This window comes from Onychomys torridus, chromosome 5 (genome assembly GCF_903995425.1).
Source record: "Onychomys torridus chromosome 5, mOncTor1.1, whole genome shotgun sequence".
NCBI lineage: Eukaryota > Metazoa > Chordata > Mammalia > Rodentia > Cricetidae > Onychomys > Onychomys torridus.
In genome coordinates, this window is record NC_050447.1 from 80390953 (window position 1) to 80405923 (window position 14971).

Genomic DNA, 14971 nt, shown 5'->3' on the forward strand with positions numbered 1-14971 from the left:
GGGATCCTTCACTCAGTCTCTCACCAAATTAAAGATGTTGCAGGTGTGACTTCTGAGGCTGAAGGTAATCCATGAAGGCTTTCAGATTGTCTGAGGGATTCAGATCTTCACAATCAGAGCTCCTAATTTTGTGGCTGAATGTTTGCATGGAGTTATTCTCAGTTCTAAAAGTTCTATCAAGGTCTGTCGTTTTCTGCTCACACATTGCTGCTCACACATTCCCACTTACTCCCTTACAGCCACCAGAGGACCCTCCCATCCTGCTCTTCCAACCTCCTGTAACAGAATGTAATTGTGGGAGTGACTCTCTCTCACTTGGCTGTGCAATGTCCACAGTCAAAGGAGAGAAGGAACCCTTATATTGGTAGGCCTATTCATATCAAAAGTGGGGTGATTATACAGGATTTATACACTAGCAACAAAACTTCATCATCTGTTTACTTTATGCCTACTCCAGAGAGTATTAGTGTTGTAATTTAAACACTGAGTTTTATTCTGTCTGTAATATAGAAAATTCCATAGAGCCATATTGGCTTTTGGCCAGCTATTGGACATACTACCTGATGAAAAGGAATATCGTTGGTAAAAATGTGGGGATTTCATGGGAAATTGGATTTAGAGGCTGCTAAAAATTAGGCATATGTCTCTTTCATACAGTTATCCATTAATCTTTGGCACTCTGTTACTGCTATCTGTGGTAATTTGCATCTCTAGTAGGCAATATTAAAGGGTACATTTGAGACTCTACCCTGGCAGTTTTCCTCCATGAATTTAGACATTTACAGGTTTATTAATAGACTGTTTTCTTCCTCTTAGAAAACCTCCTTCTTTAGTCTGGAATCCATTTACATTTTACTTCTCAAGTTCCCCTGTCATGTTTAACTCTTGTTCTGAGTAATAGGTGTAGGCAGAATTTTGGACGGTTCTGTCTCCCACATATACATACAATATAAGTCCTGTGTTTATGTGCAGTGGGGTCTGTAAGCACAGTGAAAGAGTCAGTCACCTTGCTGAAAAACTACCTATGTTGCATTGTGACACAAGATAGAACCCATTGTAGAAGAGAGGAAGGGAAGGAGGGTGCATAAACACATATACTAAGACACACACACACACACACACACACACACACACACACACACACAGATAGATAGACAGATAGATACATGATGGATGGATGGATGGATGGATGGATGGATGGATGGATGGATAGATAGATAGAAAGATACAGACAGACAGACAGACAGAGAGACACACAGAGAGAGACTTGTACTGATTTGAAGAGATAAGCTATCTTGCTCTGAGAATGTAGGCTGGGACTTCAGGCAGACTTCACTGACATCCTTCAAGAAGACAAGGATTTCAATTGAGTTTCACAACCTGAGCTGTTAGAGGACTTGAGCTCCCAGTGAGAGTGTGACCTAACCAGACGTCTTGCTTCCTGTTTGACCAGATCTGCAGCTGGAAACCCAGGTACACTCTGCTCAGATTCTAATTGCCAGAAACAAGGAAATAACAAACATTTCAAGCTCTTGGGTTTTTAAAAGTTCCTTTGAGGCCATAGAAAGCATACAACCACACTGATAATGTTTTCAGGAAGTTGATGCTTTTCTGGTGTGTGTGTGTGTGTGTGTGTGTGTGTGTGTGTGTGTGTGTGTCCAGCCACCACAATGCCAGAACTACCGTGGCATTCTTCATAGATCTGGTCCAGACATAATTCATGATTCAGCACTGAAGGGGAAAGAAGTATGTTTAGCTTGTGTCATGTGAAGGTATTTGGTATTTTGTGTCTGGTTTACCCACATTTGTTCTCAGCTCCCACTGTGTGACTGAAATAAAACATCTAAATATTGTGGGACCAGAAAATGACTGTGCCACTTGCTTATAACACTGCCAGGAGAAACTGGCTAACCTTTAACAACTTAGCTTTATTTAATTTGCACACTCCTACTTTTCCCCTCATTTGAAAAGCTGGGTTTTTGCTTGTTTTAAATTTTAGAGTGGACCCACTCTCTAAGAACAAGTTGATTTTATTTTTTTATGTCTACCTCCCATGTTATATACACTGTTTCAGAGAGAGGAGGCCATGGTTTTGGGAAAGATCTATAGTTGAGTATAGCTTTGACCTCAGCATATACTTAACTGTGATTGACTTTGCTTAGTGACAGAGCAGGAAGCCAGTTATTGTAGTTGGAGTTTTCCTGCCTGGCCCACAGTCAGGACAAATCTCTCTCACCCGCCAGGCCCATAAACGCTCAGAACCAACCAAGTAAACACACAGAAACTTACATTGTTTAGAAACTGTATGGCCGTGACAGGCTTCTTGTTATCTACTTCTTTTATCTTAAATTAACCCATTTCTATTAATCTATACTTTGCCACATGGCTCGTGGCTTACCAGTACCTTACATCTTGTCATGGTGGTGGCTTGCAGTGTCTTTCTCCACCCAGCCTTCCACCTCCCAGAATTCTCTTCTCTCTTGTCCCGCCTATACTTCCTGCCTGGCCACTGGCCAATCAGAACTTTATTTACACAGAGCACTATCCACAGCAAGTTATTGTTATAATTTGAAGCCCATAAAATCCATTTAAACCAAATATATCTTTCCTGATGGCTTGTCAGGTTGCATGAAAATTGAACATTTAATCACTTACTTTCCTAAAGAAAAAGTCTAGCACTCTGGCCAGGAAAATGAGTATCATCATCCAAGATCTACGCAGGTTTTCATTATACTTCTTATTAAGTATTAGAAATACCACATGAGTGCACATTGTAATATGTTAATTTTAGTCATTAATTATTTAATCATAGTAATTCAGAAAATTATAGGAGAAGTTACTTTCATACTTTTAAAATTGTATTATCTAAAATCAGCACACACAATAATGGGTTTCTTTATAGCCCTTTCATAAACATTCTGTGTTCATTACCCTTTTGCTCCCTCTCCGCCCCCACTGATCCCCTTGCTCCCTCTTTGCTTTAATGTTATGTGCAATATATATGTATGTAAAATCTAGATTCTGCATAAGACAAAAATGTGACATTTGTCTTTTCCTCTATTACCCACCCCCGCTTCTCCCTCTTCTTATTAGTTCCCCTTCATCCCCTCAAATAATAGATTTTCTACTTTCATGTCATATAGATGCATATATATATGTGTGTCCCTCATTCTGCATCTGAAAATATGGTATTTGTCTTTCTGAATGTGGCTTGATTTTTTCTATTTTCTCCTGAAGTGATATTCATTTGGTAAGGAATGACCTTGTGTAATCTTTAGGCCAAATATGAAGAAGATATTGAACATGTAAAGTCTTTAGCCAAGTCCATGGCATATAATAAGTAGTCCATAGACATAGTTGGATGAATTATATATGTATTACACACACACACACACACACACAAAATAATAATAATAATAATAATAATAATACTGGTGATGCATATGGTGAGACAATCCTTAAGGTCTATTGGCACTATATTTTAAATTTTGTGTTATGCTGGGATAACTAGTGACTTAGGATAGAGCTTTTGAGAATGAATTTTATCAGAAGGAGGACATGGCCATCCAGTCTGTAGCAACGGTGGGCACAAAAGGAGGACAATAAGAAGGAACATGCAGGAGAACAGAGGCATCAAAGGGAGACTGGCCAGCTGCCTGACAGAGAGAACAAGCCCCAGAAAGCAGAAAGACCGCACTGCAAAGATAACATTTCCAGGCTTTAGCCTAGAAAAGGATTCCACAGTCCCATATGCAGTCTCTTTGCTCTCTGGAGAGGAGATCTATCCTGTGGTCCTGATCTTTTGGAGAAAATGCAAATGTAAGTGTTAAAAACCCTTTTGAAATGTGGAGCGACATAAGATCCTTTATTTAGACCTAAGTGCACAGTAGACAGGGGCTTATAAAGACCAACCATGGTATGTCTAAATGATGTGATTTGAAATTAAGCTGACAGCCCTGAGACTTGGGTCCAGGCATCTCTTTGGAAATTGGTAGTCATGTGCGCTAATAGGAGCTGACATCTTGAGATAGCATGGTTTCAGAAAAACTAAGTCCTGATGATGTACAGCTGTCTCCTCAAATCCAGGCTGTTCACTTCCAGGTTGATGAAATGCAAACTCATGATGTTCTCACACCCTATACCCCCAAATTCATCTATATTAGTATGGATTGCATCTCCATATTAATATATTCTGTGTTCTGTATGGATTGCTACCAGCTTCTCAGTTATATTTCTTGCCTTTCAGATTGACTTCAAAGACAGCCCAAGTTGCCAATGACCCATAACTAAGATGGCAATCTGTCATTTACCCCCCTCCAGGGCTATGGTACAGCAGACAGACAAGAATGGAACTAGAGCCTTTAAAATGAGTTTTTCAGGAAGAAAAAAAGGAAGTTCTTTGCAAAAGGCAAAATGCAGGAATGCTGAGTGCTAAGACAAAGGGCAGCTCCAAGCTGAGTGAGGACAGGCTGATGAGGGACAGTAGCCACACTTAGCTGTGGGTATAAGGATAAGCTTTAGAATGTAGTACAGGATTATGCTGATGGAGTACTGTGGTGGTAATAGGATCTTTGCTATGACTATATGGTCAATGTCTTCACTAACCCAGGTAAGGGGCTAGATTTCCAGTACCAGGCACAATTTCCCTCCTGTTTAGTGTCTTTACATCCAAGTAGACAGCTCTTGGTTGTCACCAACATGTAAGTGGAATTTATTGAACTTTGATGCACATCTTGCCGTGGTGTTAATTTTTGTGCAGCTGGGTAGAACTGTTTAATTGCTCTTTTCCCTTGGTGCCTTACATAGTATTTTCTGGGATTGTAGAGACTAGACCACAGGAAACAGGCTCAGGTCAGATCTAGCTCCACCAGTGGGGCCAGTTTTACCTGAGATGGCTGCTTACTTTTTGGCTCTATGGCTGTGCTATCAAGTGCTTGGGTACATTTTCATCCATGCAGGGCTGCTGGGGTCACTAACCTGAGATGTGAGCTTCTACCTGTAGTGTCAGATAACAATTAAGCACACAGCCTTTGGAATAGGTCCTAGGTTTGAGTCCCACCTCAATGATTTACTTGAACTGTGACCTTGGCCAAATTATTTAAGTTTGTTTATATTATATTATATTATTATATTACATTTTATTTTATTATATTTATTATATTATATATGGAAAATGGGATATCACTTGCTTTATGGAATTTTTATAAGGATAAAAATGAGATGATAAATATCAACATTCTAACCATAGTGGTTAGCACCCAGAATTCTTGAAAACATGTGTGTCAATGTTATTGGAAGCTTGCATTCTCTCTCTTTCTTCTCCTCTTCCATTGGTATTTGCCCCCTTGAGTGGGTATCAGTAATACCTCCCAGCACGGGAGCAGATTTCCTGGTCTCGGAGGTTTTCAAGTTGCCCTGTCCTGTGACTCTGTGTTCTGAGGTATAACGTTCCAATCTACAAACATCTTTCTACTTGATCATGGCCTGAAATTATGTGTTGCTATGTCATTCTACCAACTCATCTATTTTGTTGTTTATGTCATTTTACTTTAGTAAACTGTGATGTAGAGATTCACATACATTAACAGTTGTTTCATAAGTAAATATAACTACCAGTAAGTTACACAGCAGCTCCTTGTGTTAGACAGAATATCTGTAAGTTTGTTTACAAATATTTAGTGACCCTTCTCATTGCATCTTGTAATTATTTTTTATTTTTGTTTTCTATTTTCCTGTTTGTTTTCTCTTTTTGTGTAAAGATGCATTACTTATCTAATAAAAACTACAAGGCTCTAAAAAGGAGATATAGCCTTCAGAATCTTAAAAATAGTAATGAGGCAGCAGCAAGCAGCCATATACTGAGGGGCTGTCTATAAATAAAATTTGGGGATCCAAAAAGAGCTAGGGGCCAAAGAGGTCAAAGAAGCACTAACAATTGTCCCAGACCAGAGAAGGTGGCAGTGGAATCCATCACACCCTGGATTTCATCTTGGATGGAGAAAAGTGGCTGCAGAGAGTATTGTTGTGACATATGGTATGATTTTGATTTGGGCTGCACCAAAATAATTACAGTGGATCTGTATTAATTCTCTTAATTTTGAAATTGTACCCTGCTTTATACAAGGAGGTGCCTCTCATTAGTACACACAAACTGAAATGTTTGTGTGTGAAGACACAGTGTATCCAGCCTACACCCAAAGTATCATACAAATAATACTTTAAACTTTTGTTTAAAGAATATGAGAATATTAGCATGTAAATAACCATGACTCCAGGTTAAAAAAAATATGAAATTGTGGTTGATATATTGTGCACCTCAATAAACTTATCAGGGGGTCAGGGAACAGAACAGCCACTATATTAAACATAGAGGTTAGGCAGTAGTGGCACACGCTTTTAATCCTAGTGTTCCAGAGGCACTATGATTAAACTGATCTCTGTGAGTTCAAGGCCACACTGGGAACAGAGCCAGGCATGGTGGCACACACCTTTAATCCCAGGACTTGAGATCTCATGTCTTACTAGGGAAAGACACTCGCCTTTAATCCCAGAAAGTGATAGCAGGAAGCAGAAAGTTGTATAAGCCATGAGGACCAGGAAATAGAGCCCTTTTAAGCTTTCAGGTTTTTAGCAGCAGTTTAGCTGAGATCCATTCGGATGAGGACTCAGAAGCTTCCAGTTTGAGGAAACAGGACTGGATGAGGAGTTGTCGAGGTGAGATTAACTGTGGCTTGTTCTGCTTCTCTGATTTTTCAGAATTCATCCCACCACCTGGCTCCTGAGCTTTTTTTTTTTTTTTTTTAATTAATAAGACCATTTAAGATTCGTGCTACATGAAATTACTTTGTACTCTCTTGTAACTTTTTGTAAAGTTAAATGATAACACAATAAAAAATTAACAAAAATCTGAGATTCAGAACATTACCAGTCCAGAGGATGGAAATTTTTCAAGGATTTTTAACAGTGGTAGATTTACTAGTTCTCTGTGATTTGGAACAAAATTTTACTTGATAAAGTCAGCTTATTGTGTATAAAAAGACATAGTGTGTGTGCATGTGTGAGATATGGTGTATGTGCATGCATGGTGTGTGTGTGGTGATGTGTGGTGGTGTATAGGCATGTGTAGTGTGTCTGTGTGTGTGTGTGTGTGTGTGTGTGGTATGTGATGTGTGTGTGTGTATGTGGGGTATGGTGTATATGATGTGTGTATGGTGTAGTGTATATATATGTAGTGTGTGATTTATGTGTGATGTGTATTTATATATGTATGTGTGCATTCACATGTGCTTGTGCATGGAAATGTGGAAGACAGAAGATGAAGAGGGTGTCTCTCCTCCGGTGCTGTCCACCTTATGTTTTGGGACAGGGCCTCTTACTGAGCCAGGAACATTGAATAATAAGTCCCTGGGATTGCCAGGTCTCACCCTACCCCTCAACTTCCCAGCACTGGGGTTACAGGCATATAACACTATGTCTTCATATGAAGATATGAACTTAGGGCTTTATGTTTGCCCAGTGAGCTCATTACCAGACCCAAGAAGACATAGTATTAAAACATTTTTATCACAAAAATGTGGCATACTTATTGAGGAAACCTTGGAATGTATATAAAATTAAAATTTAAAAAGGACCTTCTGAAGTTTATAGTTTGATAAATTCTTCCCATTTTATAATTTCTAAATTGTGTCTATTTCTATGGTTTTCCTGGTATTGTAAGCATTAACATAATAGAAGAAAATAAAATAGACTTGGATTGCCTTAAATCAGCAAAAGCAGACTTTTTGGTCTGAGAGATAGGAGCCTTCAGTTCCTGGCTCAGTAACTGAGGATCCAGGAGAATGTATTGTGGAGTTTGAGAATGGCTTTCATAGTCAAGACTGGGAGGGTATGGTTTGACAGGCCCAGAAACTGCTTTTAAGGATAAACTGTTTTAAAAGTGCAGGGTGGGAGGAAGTGGCTGTTTCTGTACTCTGGGCTGCAAGGTAATAGTTTGGTCCAATTGTCTGCTTTGCAACTCCTGGGCTCCAGGTTGTGCAATGGGATTGGCTGCTTTCTAGAGCTCCATGGTGGGTGCAGTTTTCTTAAAGCCTGTTTTATGGCCATGGGTTTGGGATTCCCTTTAGGTATCACATCCAATGTCAATGTCACTTTGAATAGGATGTTAATAACCATGGTAGGTCATACTATCTTATGTTGATTGAAGAAATGTGTTATGCTTTGCTTATTAGTCTAGAGTTTACATGTTTTTTAGTCTGTATCAGTATGATGTATATATGAAATATATAGATGTATGTATAAATTTCAAGCAGTTTAATGTTCTTCTCTTGTCGAGGCAACAAAATTAAAATTAGCAAATAAGTTACACATTGTTCACACACTGACAGTTTGCTTTGACAGGCTTGTTTAGAGGTGAATATTTAATATTCTTCAAATATCCTATAAATCTAGTGATAACTTTCTTCCAAAATCCAATCCTATATTTTTTCCAAGGCTCAGTCTTTGCCATTTTTCTTTAGAACATATCCATTTTATCTGAAATTTTCAAGCCTCATATTCAAGGGCACCTAAGCATCAGCACAGCACATTGACATTCTCTCTGCGGAGGATTTACAAATCTGAGATTTACAAATCAAACATCAGTGGCATGGTTTGCACATATTTGCCTACAAAGTGCCAAAGTCATCTGCAATCACACATTCTTAATGCATTTTTATAGTTTGTGTCTAGCATCTAGAAAAACATCATCTGTATAAATTCTTAGCTGGTTTGAGAGCATGAAGAATGGAACATTGGGTGATTAGCTAAGTCACTCTTTTCAGAGAGCACTTTCATCATTAGTAAGCATTTCCGGAGTATTTAGTGTGTGTAAACATTATCTTCAGTGCTGAGTGTAGTAGGATGCACAAATTCTGGCCTCTGTTCTCACAGAATGGAGAACATTAAGTGACCATGAACTTAAGTACCATCCAACAGTCTAACAGTGAGCCCACTATTATTTGTTGGTAGCCATATGACTTAAATAAACTGTTTACTCCTTAGTCCTAGATAGAGAACCTAGCACAAATTGATCAGTTTTAGAGGACTATGTGATTTGATTAACTGTCCTTTATGTCCTGCAGAAAGCATTGAGTATTTAAAGCATTGTCTTAGATACTTTTAAAAGATTTAGTTTTCTTTATTTTTTAATTTATGTTCCTTAATCTTGTGATTTTTATGTGCATATGCAAATATCTTTTTAATGAACTCATATTGATTATGTAGATTTGTGTATTTCTCTGTGACATTTCTATATACATGTCCATTATTTGTCTCTGTGTCTGGCTTATCCCTTTGATCAACCGTCTTCATCCCAGTTTCTTTCTCCTACTTCATTTCATCACTTTTCATTATCTCCATGTATGAAGGAGAACATGTAACAGGTGTCTTGCTGAGTCTGGCTTATGATGACCTTCATTCCCATCTATTTTTTGAGAATGACGTATTTCATCTTTATGGATGAATAATACTCAACTATGTGTAAAGGCCACATTTTCTTTACCCATTCTGCTGATAGAGACCTAGCCTGATTGCCTAGATTTTAATAGCACCACAACAAATGTGAATGTGTTGGTTGGTATTTCCATTGTATTTTGACTTCATTGTTGCTGGAAATATACTAGGAGTTAACCTAAAGATTTTTGATAAACAAATGATGTTAAGAAAATTGTGAAAGAGGATCTTGTATGACATCACTTTATTTGCCTTCTTTGACCTTGTTCTGAGATTTTTTTTAGCACAAAAGAATAAAGCATGGTTGTTTATTTTCTAATAAATTTTCTTTTATCCATTAGTACTGAAATAGTGATATGATCAATGCAAATTATTATTTTTCAAATTATTATTATAGAGTAGCTTAGAGTTTCACTGCTAGTCTTGTATTTAGTTACTGTCATTTCTATATTTATAAATCCTTTATTGTTTTAGTTTTATCTGGGGAAGAAAATGGAACATATGTGGTACTTTGATCAGCTCAGGAAGTATAATATCTCACCTTCCAGGAATTGAGGTATAATCTGTTAAACAAAGTATGAATAGAAGACAATCTCTCCCACTCTCAGTATTTCCAAGTTGCCTGAAGTTCTTTGTCTGGGTTGTGATCTGTGAAATTTCCCCTTTCCATGTTAGCATGTCCAATGGTTGTCTTTATTTAGACAGTCATGTTGATGTGACTTTGTGAATGCAGCTTCAGTAACATTTCTAGGAGACTCAGCATCACAGCACACTTCCTGTTCTTCCAGTACCTACAATCTTTCTGCCCCATCTTCTGCTGTGATTCATGGGCCTCCAATGCAGGAGCTGTCTTACAGATGCATCAGTTGGATCTGGGCACTCCATAGTTATGTGTTCTCTGAAGCTTGATCAGTTATAGTTTTCTGCAATGGGTCTCAGTGTATTGCAAATAGATGCTTCTTTGATGAGGAGTGAGACCCACACTCATCTGTGGATATAATAATCAATATTTAAAATGTAGTTAGGATTTATGATGGTTTTTAGTAAAGGTATAGTTGTAGGTTCTTCAAGATCCATGACTTCACTAGCCCCAAATGCTTAGCAGTATTTATAGCACCAAGAATGATCTCCCTCTTGTCAGGGCAGACTTTGAGTCTTATTAGAGAGTTGTTGGTTAACACCAGGTTATGCATATGCCACTACTGCATCCTTAGAGCTATTATGACATGTTGGTCATCATTGTGGTTCATAGGCATCACAGCTGGGTAGAACTGCTGGCTGCTTCCCTTCTTGGTAGCTTGAATGACACTTTCTGGTACTATGAAAGCTAGTCCTCAGAGAAGAGACTTCCAGCTCAGATCCTTGGGGTACAGTTCTTAAACAGTATAATTGCACAGTCTTCTGCACACCTCTATTATTATTGTGTCCTCTCCACATGTTTTTATGGTATTCTTTTGCAGAAAATCACAACACCTACGTGAAACTATTATGGTAGGTCATACTATCTTATGTTGATTCTTCCTTCAAGTAGACCAATAAGCCATACTGCATAATGTTGCTGCCTTAATTGTTCCTGAATTCTGCCTTAAAACTGTCTCTATACCATTTAAATAAATTTAAGGATAGCAACCATATAATTATTTCAGTTGACACTGAAAATGTATTTAAAAATTTCAACATGCCTTCATGATAAAAGCGTTGGAGACTTTAGGAACAGATGGATACACCTCAAAATAACAAAGTCTCTATACAACAAGCCTACAGTCAATACTGTAATAAATTAAGACAAACTAAGAGCATTTCCTCTAAAATGAAGAACTATACAGGGATGCCTACTCTCCCCTATCTTATTCAATATGGTTCTTGAAGTCTTAGCTGCATCAACTAGATAACAGAAAGACATAAATGGAATAAAAACAGGAAAGGAAGAAATCAAACTATCTCTATTTACAGACAATAATTATTTACTTGAAAGATACTACTTGAGTCTACTGGAGAACTCTTGGACATAATAAACACTTACAATAAAGTAGTAGGGTCTAAGATAAATGCAAAAATAGTAGCCATCAATTATATCAGCATTGTACTCTTAAGAGAAAGAGATTTGGAAAAAATACCTCACGCAAAATAGCTACAAAAATTAAGCATTTAGGAATATATCTAATGGAAGAAGTGAAAGACTCCCATAGTGAAAAGTTCAAGATATTGACAAAGGAAATCACAGACAATATTAGACCTTCCATGCTCCTGGATTGGCAGAATGAATATTATGAAAATGGCTACAATACCAAGATTAACTTAAAGATTTAATGACATCCATACCTTTTAAAATAAAATTATGATGTCATATTTTACAGGTTTATGAAAAGCAATACAAGAATTCACATGGTACCACAAAATACCATGGATGGACAAAGCAATCCTAAAGAGAACAATGCTGGTGGTATCACAATACCTGATCTTAAATTATTTCACAAGGCTATAGGGATAGAGAAGCCTGGTACTGGTATGAGAATAGACAGGTAGACTGATGAAGTAGAATAGAGACCCAGAAATAAAGCAACAAAAGCTATGCCTACCTGCTGGAGGCCTTGCTCCAGATGGATTCATGAACCTGGGGTGGATGTGTGGAGTTGATGCCATGAAAAAAATGTGACCACCTGCTGTGATTCAAACAAGTGGCCCCAGATAGCTTTAGCCATCTTTATTTATACAGTTTCAATGGCTTGCATGAACAATTTTACAACCAGCTTTTACTTCCAAAGTTTCTAAAAATGGTTACAATAATTAACAGTACATCTCCCAACTCTCCTACCAGTAGCCATTACCTTTTTTTATCTATATCTCTATCGTCAAAAGCATAAGCAGTTTTGCAAGCTACAAAGGAAATTTTCTGACTAGACACACCTACAGGTGGAACAATGTGCTCAGTTGGCAGCACATACTGTTACAGACTCATGCAAAGTGAAAGACAAATTTGTCTCTTGTAGTTACTATTTATATTTGGTAGGGTCTGGGTTCTCACAATCAATTCACCAGCCAAAGCTGGATCAATCCATTCTACATTTTGTACTACTCTATCTCCTCTGGGGGCATACCAGGTTTTCCTATTTAACCTATAGGCAGTTTAACTTGGAATACTCTTAATAATTGTCACTGCTCATCCCTTGCCCTTCATTCCATCTCCTTTAACTTCTTAGGGTATTGGTACAGTTATTAGAAATGAAGGAACTGTGGTTTTCTATGATTCTGTTTTATTCTCTATTGCTTGAATATTCTTATTAACTCCTAATGTCATCTATTTAATAGCATTTCTTTAAAACTCTTGTGGTTAAAAATCATTCTTCCCAGAAGAGTTCTGCAAATAAGTAGTAGTAAACTTCATGACCTACTGTGACTTGTTGAGGCCAGCAATGTGGCTAGCATAAAGAGAGCATGTAGAACATATGCTCCCAGGGTCATGCCCAGAATCACGCAGCAAACTGTCCACGGGTCCTTGCCAAGTGGGTCAGGGCCTCCAGGGTCTTGCCACAAAGAGAGCCATGTGTGCTATTCTCGGGCCTTGTTTTCCAAAGAAGTCGCATGGCTCCTGCCACACACCTAGGTTTTGCCAAAAGGGACAAAAATATACACTGGAAAAAGATAGCCTGTTCAACAAATGGTGCTGGTAGAACGGGATTTCTACCTGCAGGAGAATGAAATGAGATTCTGATCTTCTGCCTTGTATAAAAATCAATTCCAGGCTGGGCGGTGGCTGCGCATGCCTGTAATCCCAGCACTTGGGAGGCAGAGGCAGGCACATCTCTGCGAGTTCGAGGCCAGCCTGGGCTACAGAGCTAGTCCAGGACAGGCTCCAAAGCTACAGAGAAACCCTGTCTCGAAAAACAAAAACAAAAACAAAAAAATCAATTCCAAATAGATCAAAGACTCTACTTAAAAACCTGTAACACTGAAACTTTGAGAAGAAAACAAAAGATGTACACTTTGAGATATTGGGGTAGGCAAGAACTTTTTTAATAGAGCACCAATAGCAAAGGAACTAACCATCAGTATAAGACATGGGCCTACATGAAAATAGAATAGTTCTCTACAGCAAATGAAACACTCATCAGAGCACACAGACAGCCTGGGGAATGGGAGAAAAACTTTACCAGCTACACTTTAGCTAAGGGGCTAATATCCAGTATTAACAAAGAATTGTAAAAATTAAACACCAAAAGAAAAAAATGCCAACCAGCAAAAGGGCAAATGAACTGAATTGACAATTTCAAATAAGAAATACAAGTAGCCAGTAACTATTTTTAAAAGAGTTCAATATTCTTAGCCATCAGGAAAATGTGAATTAACACTTTGAGATACCACCTCACCTTGGTCAGAATGACTATTATCAAGAAATCTGATAATAAATGTTGGAAAGGGTATGGAAAGAAAGAAACCCTTATTTACTGTTGGTGGTGGTACAAATTAATATAGTCATTATGGAAATCAGTTTGGGAATTTCTCAAAAACGAAAAGTAGAGCTACCATATGACCTAGCTATTTCACTATTGGGTATATAGCTAGAGAACTTCAAACTCTACAATAGACATATTTGCACTACCATATTTATTGATGCTCTATTTACTATAGAAATGAATTAGCATCAACCTAGTTGTTCATTGATAGATACTTATACACACACACACACACACACACACACACACACACACACACACACAAATTTAATTATCCTTTTTATTCTGAAGCACCACAACTTTAGAATGACTGTTCTAATTGCATAAAAGTGCTAGGCTTTAAGTAGTGTTAATTTCAGTGTGTACTTTTTTATTTCTACATTTTGAGTAATAAAGTTTATATATGTAAAAAAAAAAAAACTTGTCCTCAAATTCCAACACATATGAGCTTGGCTGAGACATAAAATTCTCTATAAAACTGGCTTATATATTTACTTTTTTCTTTACTTCAAAATGTCTTAACTTTTAGTAAATATATCTGCAAAATATGAAAATCTTTAGTTCACATTGAGCTCCCTCTCTGTTAGAAGAGATGTAATCTGTTTCCAGAGTGGATTTCTTCAACTTTGTTCTTGGTTGTGCTCTACCCTGATTTTGCAATTCTTCTTTGTTGTAAATCTTTTTTCTCCTTTTGTTGAAAATGGATTTTTCCCCTCACATAATGTATCCTGATTTTTATTTCTCTTCCCTCTACACCTCCTATTTCTTTCTTATCTCCCCTGCCATCTCGATCCATTCCCTTTCGGTCCTATTAGAAAACAAACAGGCATCTAAGGGATCATAATACAATATAATACAATGCAATATAATAAAATATAGTACATTTAGTATAGTATAGTATAGTATAGTATAGTATAGTATAGTATAGTATAATATGATAGAACAAAACCTAACACATCTAATAGGACAAAACAAACAGAAGGAAAGGAGACCAAGTAAAAGCACAAGAAACAGATACAGATGCAGAG

The 14971-nt window shown here is 37.6% G+C and overlaps 1 protein-coding gene across 1 annotated transcript in view; it reads left to right on the plus strand.

Annotated features, from left to right (window-relative positions):
* The window catches only part of Gpr158 (G protein-coupled receptor 158), a 356067-nt gene that overhangs the window by 181595 nt on the left and 159501 nt on the right, over positions 1-14971 (plus strand). The gene's annotated exons all lie outside the window — the stretch shown is intronic.